The following is a 13,234-nucleotide window of genomic DNA, read 5'->3' as shown; positions in this document are numbered from 1 at the left end:
AGTTCTACATGGCTGGAGAGGTTTCAGGAAACTTACAAGCACGGCAGAAGGCAAAGGGAAAGCAGACACCTTCTTCACAAGGCAGCAAGAGAGAGACTGAAGGAAGGAGGAGCTGCCAAACACTTAAAACCATCAGTTCTCATGAGAACTCCCTCACTATCATGAGAACAGGATGGGGGAACCACCCCCATGTTCCAACCACCTTCCATCACGTCCCTACCTCCAAACATAGGGATTACAATTCAAGATGAGATTTGGGTGGGGACACAGAGCCAAACCATATTAGCACCTAAGCCTGGGGATGTGACGGCCACTCTCTCTGCCAGGTACCTGCTACTGACTTGCTTCCTTGGTTTGGTAGATCATTAAAATAAAGATCCTAGTTGACTCACTTATAAATAATAATAGTAATTGCATCTATTACTGCATTTGTACCAAGCATTTTCTGAGTGTTACATGCATTAACTCATTTAGTATGAATGATACTTCTATGGAGTAGGTATAGTTTCTAAACCTATTTCATAGGATAAACAAATTGAAGCTCACAAAGTGACTTGCCCAAGGTCATGAATCTAGAAGAAAGTGGAGCTGGGATACTTGTCTAGTTCCAGTTCACTTCACAACAAAAGATCTAATCCGTGTCTATGTTACACCGGTTCCCTTCCACCATGAGGGTTGGAATCCTCAACCTGCCTGAGTGCCTGCCCTGCAGCCTCCAAGGAGGGCTGCTCTCTCAGCTCCACTTCCCCAGAGTCTGGACACTTCCTTCCAAGACTCATGCACAGCTGCCCGAGATCCAGTGTTGATATGAAATTATTTCGTTGGCATTTGAGGTAGAGATTTGTCTTTTACCTTTACCCTTTGATGCACAGTAACTTCTGCTAAAAGGACTGAGAATTACTGAAATCCTAGTAAAAATGAGAACTGATCCTTAAAACTCCATGTAAGCAGAACATAAAATTCTACAACAAAGATGTAAAATTGTCATTTCCATGGCTTCAACAATTAGCTCTCAGAAAAGAGCACTTCAGAGAAACAAGTTAAGTAGAAATACATGAACTAACCAAATCAGCTTTTATTATTGACATTGTACTTCAATATGGCATTACTTACTACAGAGCAGGTGGTCCGTTTTGTGTTTTTCATGGATTAGGTCATGGGTCCTTTCTGCCACAAATGCTTTCAGGTGTTTGCCGTACTTCTCCATCTAAGCATTAATCACAAAGGGAAAGTATTCATAGGAACACGTTGCTCCCTGTGTATTAATTTCTGACTCTTTGAAAGCTCCTAGAAGGTAGGGGAATTTCAGTAGGGAGCTACTGGGCTTGTAATTATTACCTGCTTGGGATCTAATAACCAAGCCAGCTGAGTGCTCCCTGTGAGGGAGTGCACCACTGAGCCTTACCCTGAATGCTATGGCAAATCCATACCTGAACAAGTGAGCCTCAATCAGCTACTTGTGTACAGTTCATGAAGAAGGCTTACCAGGGGCGTCATCATGTCTGCCACACTATCTTTGTTGGGATTTATTTTGTTTAAAGATTCTTTATTTGCTGAAACACAGGTCTTTGGAATGAGCTGTTTTTCCTGTACCCCCTAATAAAGTGCAGCAATTAAAAGTAGCAATCAAACATTGATTTGTCAATATTATAAATAGAGTTGCAGAATCGAACAATTTGTAAATCATCTAGTCCCAGGTTTCTCTGCCTCTTTTGACCTTTGTCCCACAGCCAAGAAAATTTGGTTGAGCTTTACTTTCAGTCGCTTGAACTCCAAAATCAATATGTACAATTTTTGTTCATTTTACAAATATAAAATTTGATGATAAAATCCAGTGTGCTTTTTCAGATCACATATGATGCATGCTCTTATGGGGGACTGTTCCCAATTCTGATATGCTACTTGTGTCTGCCCCTCGGACTCACTGAGTAGTAACCATTTTTTTTATTTTAAAGATAAGAAAACTGGCCAGTGCAGTTGGGAGCCACTGGAGAGCAGTGGCTCCCATCTGTAATCCCAACACTTTGGGAGACCAAGGCAGGAGGATTGCTTGAACTCAGGAGTTTGAGACCAGCCTGAGCAACATAGTGAGACCCTGTCTCTACAAAACAATTTTAAAGATTAACTGGGCATGATGGTGCACACCTGTGATCCCAGCTACTCTGGAGACTGAAGTAGAAGGATCGCTTGAACCTGGGAGGTCAAGGCTGTTGTGAGCCGTGATCAGGCCACTGCACTCCAGCCTGGGTGACAGACAGAGACCTGTCTCAAAAAATATAAAAATAAACAAAGATGAGAAAACCAAGGCCCAGAGATGCTAGAATGCCACAGGCCTGGGATTTGAGCTCAGGAGGGCAATTAATGCCATGGCCAGAGCTAGATTAAAAAGCTTTGTAAGGCCAAGGGGGGAAGATTGCTTGAGCTCAGGAGTTCAAGACCAGGCTGGGTAACATGGTGAGACCCTGTCTCCACCAAAAATACAAAAATTAGCTTGGCATCATGGCACACACCTGTGTTCCCAGCTACTTAGAAGGCTGAGGTGGGAGCATTGCTTGTGCCCAGGAGGCAGAGGTTGCAGTGAACCAAGTTTGCACCACTGTACTCCAGGCAGGGTGACAGAGTGAGACCTCACCTCCAAAAAAAAAAAAAAAAAAAGGCTTTGTAACACTACTGGCTGGTCCTTTCCACTCTACCACTCTCCCTTTCAAAGTTACAATTCTCATTTTATGTTTTAGTAAATTAATTCCTGTCAATTAGACAAATTATAATAAGCCTATATGAGTGTCTAAATCTCCAAGCAACAGGTGTTACGGCACTACAGCTGTGTGTGCGATGGTGCATGCTGCATATGTGAACGTGCTTGCTTTGTTTCATCACGTGTCTTTTTGTCATCATGCTCTGATGGCACCACAGCTCTCTGGGAATGCTGGGCTCACGTCTCAGGATTTTGCCATGGCTCCTCTCTCTGCTCTTTCTGTAAACATTCTCCCTGAGAAGGTTACATCTTCATCTACATCTGCATTATAACCCTACAGTGCTGGTTCCCAAATTTCTCCCTCCATCTGAGCCTCTACCCCAAGCTCCTAACACATATTCCGATTGCCTACTGAATCATCTGCACCTGGAGGTAGATTCCAAAAAGCCAGAAAGACACCGAGAAATTGTTACTTAAGGCAACAGCTTACTCTTGTTGACATATCTCTTTCCAAGACATAACCATGAGCTTGTGGTTAGACAATGGGATGGCTTCTGAGTCAGCACCCATCAAATAATCTTTCCCTCCTTACCTCCTGCCCTCTGCATACTCTGAGGGGCAAGGACAGTGACTCTCAGGCTTCCCTGTGATCAGCTCCTCAAGAGGAAAACATAAGGAATGTTCTTCAGAAAAACGCTCTTCTTTCTAAGGGAGGGGAGAAAAGAAATGAAGAAAAATAGAAATAACATAGCATTCAAAATAATTAAAACAGAACCATGTGCTCAACTACTCTACAGCAAAAATATAATTTGACCCTTCTGAAAGCTACTCTCACCTTCACTGATTTATTAATTCATTCAACTAATATTTATTGAGTACCTACCTTGTGCCAACTATGTTCTGGGCACTTGGGCTACAGCAAGGAGCAAAGAATGTATAGTCTGTGGAGAAGATAGCGATCGACCAAACATATGTAATTCAACAGTTGGTGATAAGACAATGGAAGAAGAGAACATAGGCAAGTGAGTCTGTATCAATGTTGGACCATGGAATCTAAGCCAGGTTCAGAAAAGGAGGCATGGGAGGGGTGAGAGGCAGTCAAGTCAATGGGTTGGATGTCCCAGCCTGATCCATTGGTGGAACTGGGAAACTAAAGGGAATTTGCTAGAAAAATAGGAGCAGGAAGCCAAAGAGTGAAATGTTGACATTGAAATTGTGAAGAAGATCCAATGATGGGTAATGAAACTGTCTCGCTGTTATACAGAATGAGTAGCTGAGGCAAAATGAAGGAAAAGACCACGGCAGAAGATGGGGTCGAAGAACTGATGGGCCAGATATTGGACACATCGTCCTTTGGGATATTGACATCACCCAAAATCATAATGGAAGAAGTGTTGGAGAAAGAGGAACGGGGAGCTAAGGGCTGAATTTATATCCTTCCACCAGAGAACTAAATGAGAATGAGAGAGTGAGCTGGAGTCTTAAACAGGTCTCTTAATCTCAGTTGCCTTGTCTGAAAATAAAATGGCACAAATAATCTATAAGGTGACTCCTAGATGCCCCCAAAGGGACAAGCTAAGATGGTTGATTCAACCCCTGAGTCTCCTCCTGACAGGAAAAAAAAAGGGGGGGTTCAAATTAGCAAGTGGATCCATTTATCTGTTAAACAGCACTTAGAATTACACTGCAAATTAGGCCTGCTCATATGAAATCCACTCTAGAGCCTTTTCTAAGTGCCTTAATTAACCAAGACAGAAAGAAAAGTCCATTCTGCCACCCATGTGTGTCTCCTTCTTTCCACTGTGTCATCCCCACCATTTAAGAGGTAACAGCGCTCCTTTCTGATTAACTGTGGCTTCCACAACCTGTCATTTACGAATCTCCACCAAAAGGCCCCTCCTAGACATCAGGTATTCCACGGGCTCCCCAGCACAGACTGACGGCTTCTAACAACACTGGTCGGTCCCTTACTCCCCACACACATACTCGGCTCCCTCCTGTGGAGGACAGGGTGCAGTCAGCCTAGTCCCTGACGTAGACTAGTTCCATCTATGCTTATTGCTCTGTATAGAAATGACCTCACTCTTCTGCATTTGTCTGAGAGAGTGCTCTTTCAGATACAAACAACAAATGGTGACTTCATGAAGAATGATAAGTTTTTCATTGGTTTTGTTTTGGGTCTCTGTGGAACTACACTTAGATTGCAACTACAAGGTTATTGTTGAAAATTAATTTACTTAAACATACATTGCAGCTGGTGGTAACCAGATGATTGGGGGAAATTGGAACAGTGTATGAACCCAAATAATGTCATAATTGGCATAAAGTGAATTCTCCATTACAGTCAAAATGTCATGATTTTTCTGATCTGAAAGTTGAGGCAGATTTTTCTTTTCTTTCTTTCTTTTTTTAATTTTTATTTTATTTTTGAGATGAATTTTGCTCTTGTTGCCCAGGCTGGAGTGCAGTGGTGCTATCTCGGCTCACTGCAATCTTCAGCTCCTGGGTTCAAGCGATTCTTCTGCCTCAGCCTCCCAAGTAGCTGGGATTACATGCATGTGCCACCACGCTCAGCTAATTTTGTATTTTTTAGTAGTGACAGGGTTTCACCATGTTGGCCAGGCTGGTCACAAACTCCTGACCTCAGATGATCCACCTGCCTCGGCCTCCCAAAGTGCTGGGATTACAGACCTGAGCCACCGCACCCGGCCAGATTTTTCTTATTATATACTTTCATCTCTCCTTCTGTTCCTCTTTGCATTTATTTAAAAGCAGTAAGATCAAACCAGCCTGGGCAACAGGGGGAGACCCTGTCTCCACAAAAAAATGAATCAGCCAAGCACAGTGTTATGTGCCTGTAGTCCTAGCATTTCAGAAGACTGAGGTGGAAGGATGGCTTGAGTCCAGGAGGTTGAGGCTGCAGTGAGCCACAATCACGCCACTACACTCCAGCCTGGGTGACAGAGCTAGACACTGTCTCAAAAATAAAAATAAAAATAAAGCAGCAAGATCAATTAATAATGTTAGCTTGTGCTGGTTGACATTCCCACACCTCTTAATTTATCTGTTAAATGGCAATTAGAAGCACACGAAATTATTGGTTAACATACACAATTCCCAAGGGTTTACATTTCAAATAATGCAGTGAAAAACAATTTCAAAGAACCAGGCCCTACCTCACTCACCCCGTATTTCTCTTATAAACAACAGCTTTATGACAGTTTTGATCTGTGTTGAAAATGTGTATATTTCTGACCCATAAGAATTTATAAATCTGGAGGTAAATTTCTTAAAACAAATAAACAAAACCTAGCAGAATAATTTTTTGGAAGACTCACATCCTGGGGAACAAAATCCATGCTCAAAATCATTATGATAGGAATGTGGTCAATTGAAACAAATCCCAGAGGATCCCCATGTTCCGGATGGAGCCAGAGTATTTTTAGTTACGGTCTCCTTCAACTCAATATACCTAAATTTGGATAGGGGAAACTCACCCTAATAGCCAGAAGACTTTACAGTATGAGACGTTTTCAAACCAAAAGCATATGCTATTCCAAATATATACTAAAATATGTATTATGTGTATCTATGCATACATCCATGTATGTATGCATATATAGATACAGACATATATCTTATTCTTTCTTAAACATATATGAACAAATCAGACACAAAATAATTCTCTGGCTAGGGCAGGGCACACTGTTCACAGTTGAACAACTGAGAAACGGACTCCTTGATGGTTCACTTGAAAATGTGTTTAATAGAGTCTTACTGAGACTGGGTCACTTGATGTGGCAATCTCCAACAACATGACAGCAGCTGCAAAAAGACACACAGCTCATTTTGATGTAAAATCTCTCATCCAGAACAAATTAAAAATCCACATCTTCCACCTCCTGTGAAAGCAGAGCCACTGTTGGTAGAGACAGTAAAGATACGGCCTAGGTGAGCTTGGCGATACCCACACTTCTGAATTCTGCCAGGTCATAATTATCCAAAAAGAAAGGGTAAATATTTCTTCCAAATAAATCAGATTCACCTGTACACATGTCACATTTAAAAATAAATTTAGCCGGGTGCAGTGGCTCACACCTGTAATCCCAGCACTCTGGGAGGCCGAGGCAGGCGGATTACAAGGTCAGGAGATCGAGACCATCCTGGCTAACAGAATGAAACCCCCTCTCTACTAAAAAATACAAAAAATTAGCCGGGGGTGGTGGCAGGTGCCTGTAGTCCCAGCTACTCAGGAGGCTGAGGCAGAAGAACGGTGTGAACCTGGGAGGCGAAGCTTGCAGTGAGCCGAGATCACGCCACTGCACTCCAGCCTGGGGGACAGAGTGAGACTCCATCTCAAAAAAAAAAAAAATAAAAGTAAAATAAAATAAAAATAAATGTAGTTGTCCATAAACTTGTCTATATTATAGACTAGAAGCTATTCATTATGACATTTACATTACTAACATCCACTAGACTATGGATATCAGCCTGAACTCTTTTGTTTGTTAGTTATACTCATAAGAGATAATGTTAAAAATAACTTTTCCCAAGTACCCATGTGTCTGTTGATGTTCATTGTGGTGTTATATAATCACATGTGGGTATTTCCTTCTAGTACTTCTAAAGTTTCATTTTTTTAATATTGAAAGTATAAAGCTGTCCCAAATTCATTCTGGTGAAGGGACCTGATGTTATTTTTGCCAAATGGTCAGACAGTTGTCCTGAACCCTTTATTTAAAAAATCTGTCTTTTCCTCACTTATTTGAGATTTCGTTTTTTATCAAATACTAAATTATCAGATACATTTCGGGATTACCTATTTTTTTGTTTGTTTGTTTTTAGTTTTTAGTTTTTTGTCTTTTTTTGGAGATGAAGTCTTGCTCAGCAGCCTCAGCTGGAGTGCAGTGGCGCGATCTTGGCTCACCACAGCCTCCACCTCCCAGGTTCAGGCCATTCTCCTGCCTCAGCCTCCCTAGTAGCTGGGATTATGGGCATGCACCACCACACCTGGCTAATTTTTGTATTTTGAGTAGAGACAGAGTTTCACCATGTTGGCCAGGCTGGTCTTGGACTCCTGATCTCAAGTGATCCACCCACCTCAGCCTCCCAAAGTGTGGGATTACAGGTGTGAGCCACCACACCCAGCCGGGATTACCTATTCTTATCTCTATCTTTCTGTCTATCCTGCTGATAGTATCATACTAATTTTTTAACTTTTCATTGAAGTTTATATTAAAAAGTGCACAAAGCATAAGTGTACCACCTGATGAATTTTTATAAACTGAATACACTATGACACCAGCTCCCAGATGCCAGCCCCCCAGAGCCCTCCTCAAGCTCCATCCCAGTCACCACACAGTACACAAACATATACAGGGTAACCACTATATTCACTTCCAACAACTGAGGTTAGTTTTGCCTGTATTTGTCCTTTATATAATGGAATTGTGCGGCAATATCAAGCTATTTTAATTATTTTCCAGTCCTTTCCCAACTTTCTCATGGTTATTCTCATATATCTTGTCTTGACAATGTGAACTTTATCTGTGCCCTCTGCTCCTGGAAGACAGTGACAGAACCTATAACATGGTCCCAAATCCACTTCCAACTTTTCCACTTTTTAAAATATGTGTTTGTTTCGTGCATTTGATTGGTTTGGTTTTATGGCAATGGCAGAAAGAAGGATACAAAGCAAGTCACAGTTTGACTCCTTTCATTGATGTCCAGTCTTCTGAGAGTTGTCATCCAACTGGAAAAAGGGTTCTTAGCAACCAAGCTGGGAAGCCACTGGCTCTGGTGCCTCTCAAGCACCCATCAAGTCTTGAAGCATCATGGCCCTGACATTCACACCTTTTTCACCAGATGTTAGCAGAGGTAGCTGAGAAGTAATTCCCATTCCTAAATGGTGGGTGGGGAGGCTGTTTCCTCTGTCAAAAAAGCCTCACCAGGGTTTACAGGCTCAGTGTCCCCAGCCTCATCAGGGTCCTCTCACACATCCCCATTCCCAGTTGCTGGGTCCCATTCTTTTCCAATCAATGCCCTCACTTTAACAGTAGACACCTGGTGAGACTGTGCATGCATGCACCTTTCATTGCAGGTCAGCCACTTACATGATAAGAACTTGTATGTGATTTTCCACAGTTTCAGCCCTTTGTCTACAAGAGATAAGACTGTCACTCAGGACAACCTTAGAAAACTTGAGGCTCAGTATGTGCTTCTGGGGCCGGGGGAGTTACAATCCCTGAGCTCAACAGTTTCTTTCATTACTTTGTCAAGCGAACTTAGGAACAACCAACCAACTTCATTACATTCCTTGGTTCTCCACATACAGTCAAAGGTACTATGTATAGAGTCACTAATCTTCTTGCCTCTCAAGAGCAGTGAATCAGGAGTATCAAATGCATTTATTCTGCATAACTCTCTAAAGAGTTCACACCGAAGACTATCAGTGTTTTCTATACTATTAGAAGTAGAGTCCTCAGCATTTTCAGGTCTAATCAGCTTAAGCAGCCAACTCCAGAAACCCCAAAACCAACTAAAGAAATCCATCCTTAAAATTCTGTTCCTATAGAACCACTCCTGGTACCAAAACCTGTATTAGTCAGGGTTCTCTAGAGGGACAAACTAATAGGATATATGTATATATGACAGGGAGTTTATTAGGAGAATTGACTCACGTGATCACCGGTGAAGTCCCACAATAGGCTGTCTGCAAGCTGAGGAGCGAGGAAGCCAGTCCAGGTCCCAGAACCTCAAAAGTAAGGAAGTCGACACTGCAGCCCTTCAGTCTATGGCCGAAGGCCCAAGAGCCCCTGACAAATCACTGGTGTAAGTCCATGAGTCCAAAAGCTGAAGAACTTGGAGTCTGATGGTTGAGGGCAGGAAGCATCCAGCACAGGAGAAAGATGAAGGCCGGAAGACTCAGCAAGTCAGCTCCTTCCACCTTTTTCTACCTGCTTTTCTTTCTGAACTTTTAAAATATTGCTACAAAAGAGAATATTTTTAATTCACCTGCTAAGTGTTCAACATGAATAATTATAATGCTAAGTTGTATATGTAATATTTTCTCCACTTATAGACAACAAAGAGCTTCTAAGCGTCCATCTCTAAGATTCCCACATTCAACCCAGTAGAGTCACACTAAGTCTACTCATCTCTCCCTTAAAAGATTACAATTTCATTCTGCCCATTTAATTTTTCCCTGGGACAATAGACAAAAATGAAAATTAAACCTTTTTTTAATAAGAACACACATTCTAATTTTCTAGTCTTCTACTTTTTCTTCAGTCTTGTCTAATAACCTGAGATTATGTCTCCAAGAGATCAAAATTGATGTTATACCATAACTAACCAGTTTGTGCTCAGAGATACTTTTATTATCTTGCAGTAGGGAATAATAACCTTACATTTATCATGCTTAGCCAATCTTGTATGAATTCCCAAAGAGTTAATGAGCACTATACTGTTACACTTCTGAGTCTCTGCTCAGGAAGTTCTTTCTGTTCTGAGTGCCACAGCAGATTGGATAGGATGGCTTTGACCTGGTTTTGAATCCCCACTCTGCCACTCATCACTGTGTAACCTACGGATTCCTATGTGATAGAGGTTAAAACAGTATATGCCCTGCAAGTTTCCTATAGGGATTACATAAGGTCATGATATAGAGCACTTAGCAAAGTGCCTGGCATGCTCAGTACATGCTCAATAATTGTTAGCTATTTTCATTATTATCATTTCTATCATTTCCTTAGCTACCCTACTCATCTCTAGCACCCAGAGCTTGCCTCCCTCTTAGCACTTACCACCCTGGTCTTCACTGGCTTACTCCTCTGGTTCCATCTGTTCCCCAAGGGAAGAACCAGTCTTATTTGAGGTTTTTTGTTGTTGTTGTTTGTTTCTAGTGCCCAGAACTATGCCTTGCTCATAGTAAGTCTTCATCAAGTATAATTAAAGAAAGAAGGGACAATGAGAGGAGGAAAAAATGAAGAGACGAAGAGCTATCTGTACACATCTCCTGGAGCAGAAGGTTCACAATCCAACATGAAGTAAGTTTCTGGGGCCAGATGCATCTGTTTCAGGCACAGTTGGTATGAACCACAACATGCATTGAAATCTTATTTTCTATACAATTGCAAACCAAAGTTTACCATTAAAGAAAAGAAACACATTTTTCATCAGGATGTACAACCTCATTAAACTGGAAAGCACCACAAGTATCGTCATCATCATCATTGACCTAAATGTCTTTGTGATTTAGGTCCATGTGAAGTCCATGAAGGATGACAATCTCAGAACTGACCAAGTAAAGGAAGTGGAATCATAATCACCTAAGATTTGACTAAATAAAAAGCGTGTGCCTAACTAAACTTAGATCTAAAGGTAATGCATGAGGGAAGGGAGAAGATAATGTGAAAAAACTAATCCATTTTCATTCAAAGAGCACTGCCCAAATCCAAACATAATTCATAGAACTCCAGATTATCTGCATGATTGCATTTTAAGAAGATTACTGTGACAATCCCGGTCTGCCCACCAATCTCCTCTTGGACTTAATCTTTATCCATCACTGACCTATTTCTGTTTTTGTCTTACCTTTTTTATTATAAAAGATTTCAGGCCAGGCACAGTGGCTCACACCTGTAATCCCAACACTTTGGGAGGTCAGGGCAGGTGGATCACCTGAGGTCAGGAGTTCAAGACCAGCCTGGCCAACATGGTGAAACCCCATCTCTACTAAAAATATAAAAATTAGCTGGCCATGGTGACACGCGCCTGTAATCCCAGCTACTTGAGAGGCTGAGGCAGGAGAATCATCTGAACCTGGGAAGCAGAGGCTGCAGTGAGCCAAGATTGTGCCACTGCACTCCAGTGTGGGCAACAAGAGTGAAACTCCATCTCAAAAACAAACAAACAAAATAAGATTTCAAACATATGTAAACCCATGTACACATCACCCAGATTCAACAATGACCAAATTCTATCATTTGTGTTCCACCTATATTCTCCCCACCAGTTGGCATGTTTTGTTTTGCTGGAGAATTTCAAAGTAAATTTCAAGCACCCTATTCTATTGCCTGTAAACAACTTTAGTCTATGCCCAACAAATGTACATGTTCAATGCCAAGACCACTACTGCACAACCCCAGTGAGCGCCATTCACACTGGTCTTCGTGCAGTGCACAGCCTAAGCAGCCATATATGGCAACCATGTACAACACTTGCCACAGAAGAGGAGCCTGCAAGCTTTTTCTTTAAAGGTCAGATGATAAATATTTTAGGCTTTGTGGGCCATACAGTCTCTGTAGCAACTACTCAAATCTGCTATTGTAGCACAAAAGCAGCCACAGACAATACATAAACAAATGAACATAGCTCTGTTACAATAAAATTTTATTTACCAAAACAAGCTGCAGAATTAAAAACAAACAAACAAAAAATACAGGCTGTGGGTTGTAATTTGCTGACACCCCCACCCCTCCCCAGCACTGGCCTTTTGTATAGTTCCATAAATGATAACTATTGTCAAAACCGAACAGACCATATTTAAAAAGTAATGCTGGAAGGAAACATTCTGTTGCTAGGAAAGCATGTATACCAATATGATGCTTTTCCCTTTGCCTGAAATTTTACAAACCCAGCAACCATCAATCACATAGTTAGTAGATTTTAGCTTCCCACGGTACATTTTGCACTGATGAAGATAGGCCATTCCTTATGCAACATCCAGGCAAAGAAAACCTGGACATGCCAAAGGACTCCATGTGAGCTGAGAACAGGACTCGGGCCTCCAATGTTCTTAGAAAGGTCATACTTTAATAAATTCCAGAACAAAAATAATAAACTTTTGCAACAAAAACAAAGCTCCCTACATCTTTTAGGAGGAACTGATGTATCATAAATAATTGACTTCTCAATGGTGCACCCACAACAAATACGAATAGAAAAAAGGAAAAGAAGGAGTTAGAAGAGGAAATTAAGAAAAAGAAAAAGAACAAGGAGAAGGAAGAGAGAAGCATAGTATCACGCACATGTATTTTTAGAAAGTCTTTGAATTCAATTTTCTTAGAGTTCTATTAGGCTTCACCTCATTTGCTTCCTGAAACTGAAAGTGTTTCTAAAAGGAAAGTGTCATCCAGAAGAGTAGCGAACAGGATCCAAGTCTGCCTGCCTTACATCCCCACAGCTACCACCAAAGCGCCTTATCTGGAACGTTCTAGTGCCAATCCCAATTCAAGGCAGAAGGAGTTTAAGACCTCCAGCCTAATTCTGTTGGACTCAGTGAGGCTTACCCCCACCTTCTGGGCTACCCTCAATTTTGTGCCCACATAAATTCTGGCTTGACCTGCTGGCCTGGCTTGACCTCCTGGCCTGTTCTCCACTTGTATCCCAGAGTCCAGGTAATCAAATCTCTGTAGCTGATCTCATTTGAGAAGAGGAAGGAAATGCCAGTCAAAACCACAGTGAGATGTCATCTCACCCCAGTTAGAATGACTACTGTCAAAAAAAAAAAGAGAGGAAATGTCTACCCTTCCCCAG

At 41.6% G+C, this 13,234-nt stretch overlaps 1 long non-coding RNA gene across 1 annotated transcript; it reads right to left on the bottom strand.

The window, feature by feature from the left end:
• Positions 1-1,107: 1,107 nt before the first annotated feature.
• On the bottom strand, positions 1,108-9,664 carry LOC126937451 (uncharacterized). Its single transcript, XR_007719732.1, has 3 exons — positions 9,376-9,664; positions 3,288-3,400; positions 1,108-1,207 (listed from the first exon to the last, which is right to left on the bottom strand). It is a non-coding gene; the product is annotated as an uncharacterized LOC126937451 (long non-coding RNA).
• Between the last annotated feature and the right edge of the window lie 3,570 nt (positions 9,665-13,234).

Source organism: Macaca thibetana, chromosome 15 (assembly GCF_024542745.1).
Source record: "Macaca thibetana thibetana isolate TM-01 chromosome 15, ASM2454274v1, whole genome shotgun sequence".
NCBI classification, from domain to species: domain Eukaryota; kingdom Metazoa; phylum Chordata; class Mammalia; order Primates; family Cercopithecidae; genus Macaca; species Macaca thibetana.
Note: the sequence above shows the minus strand (reverse complement) of the source record. Positions and strands in the feature narration are given on the sequence as shown.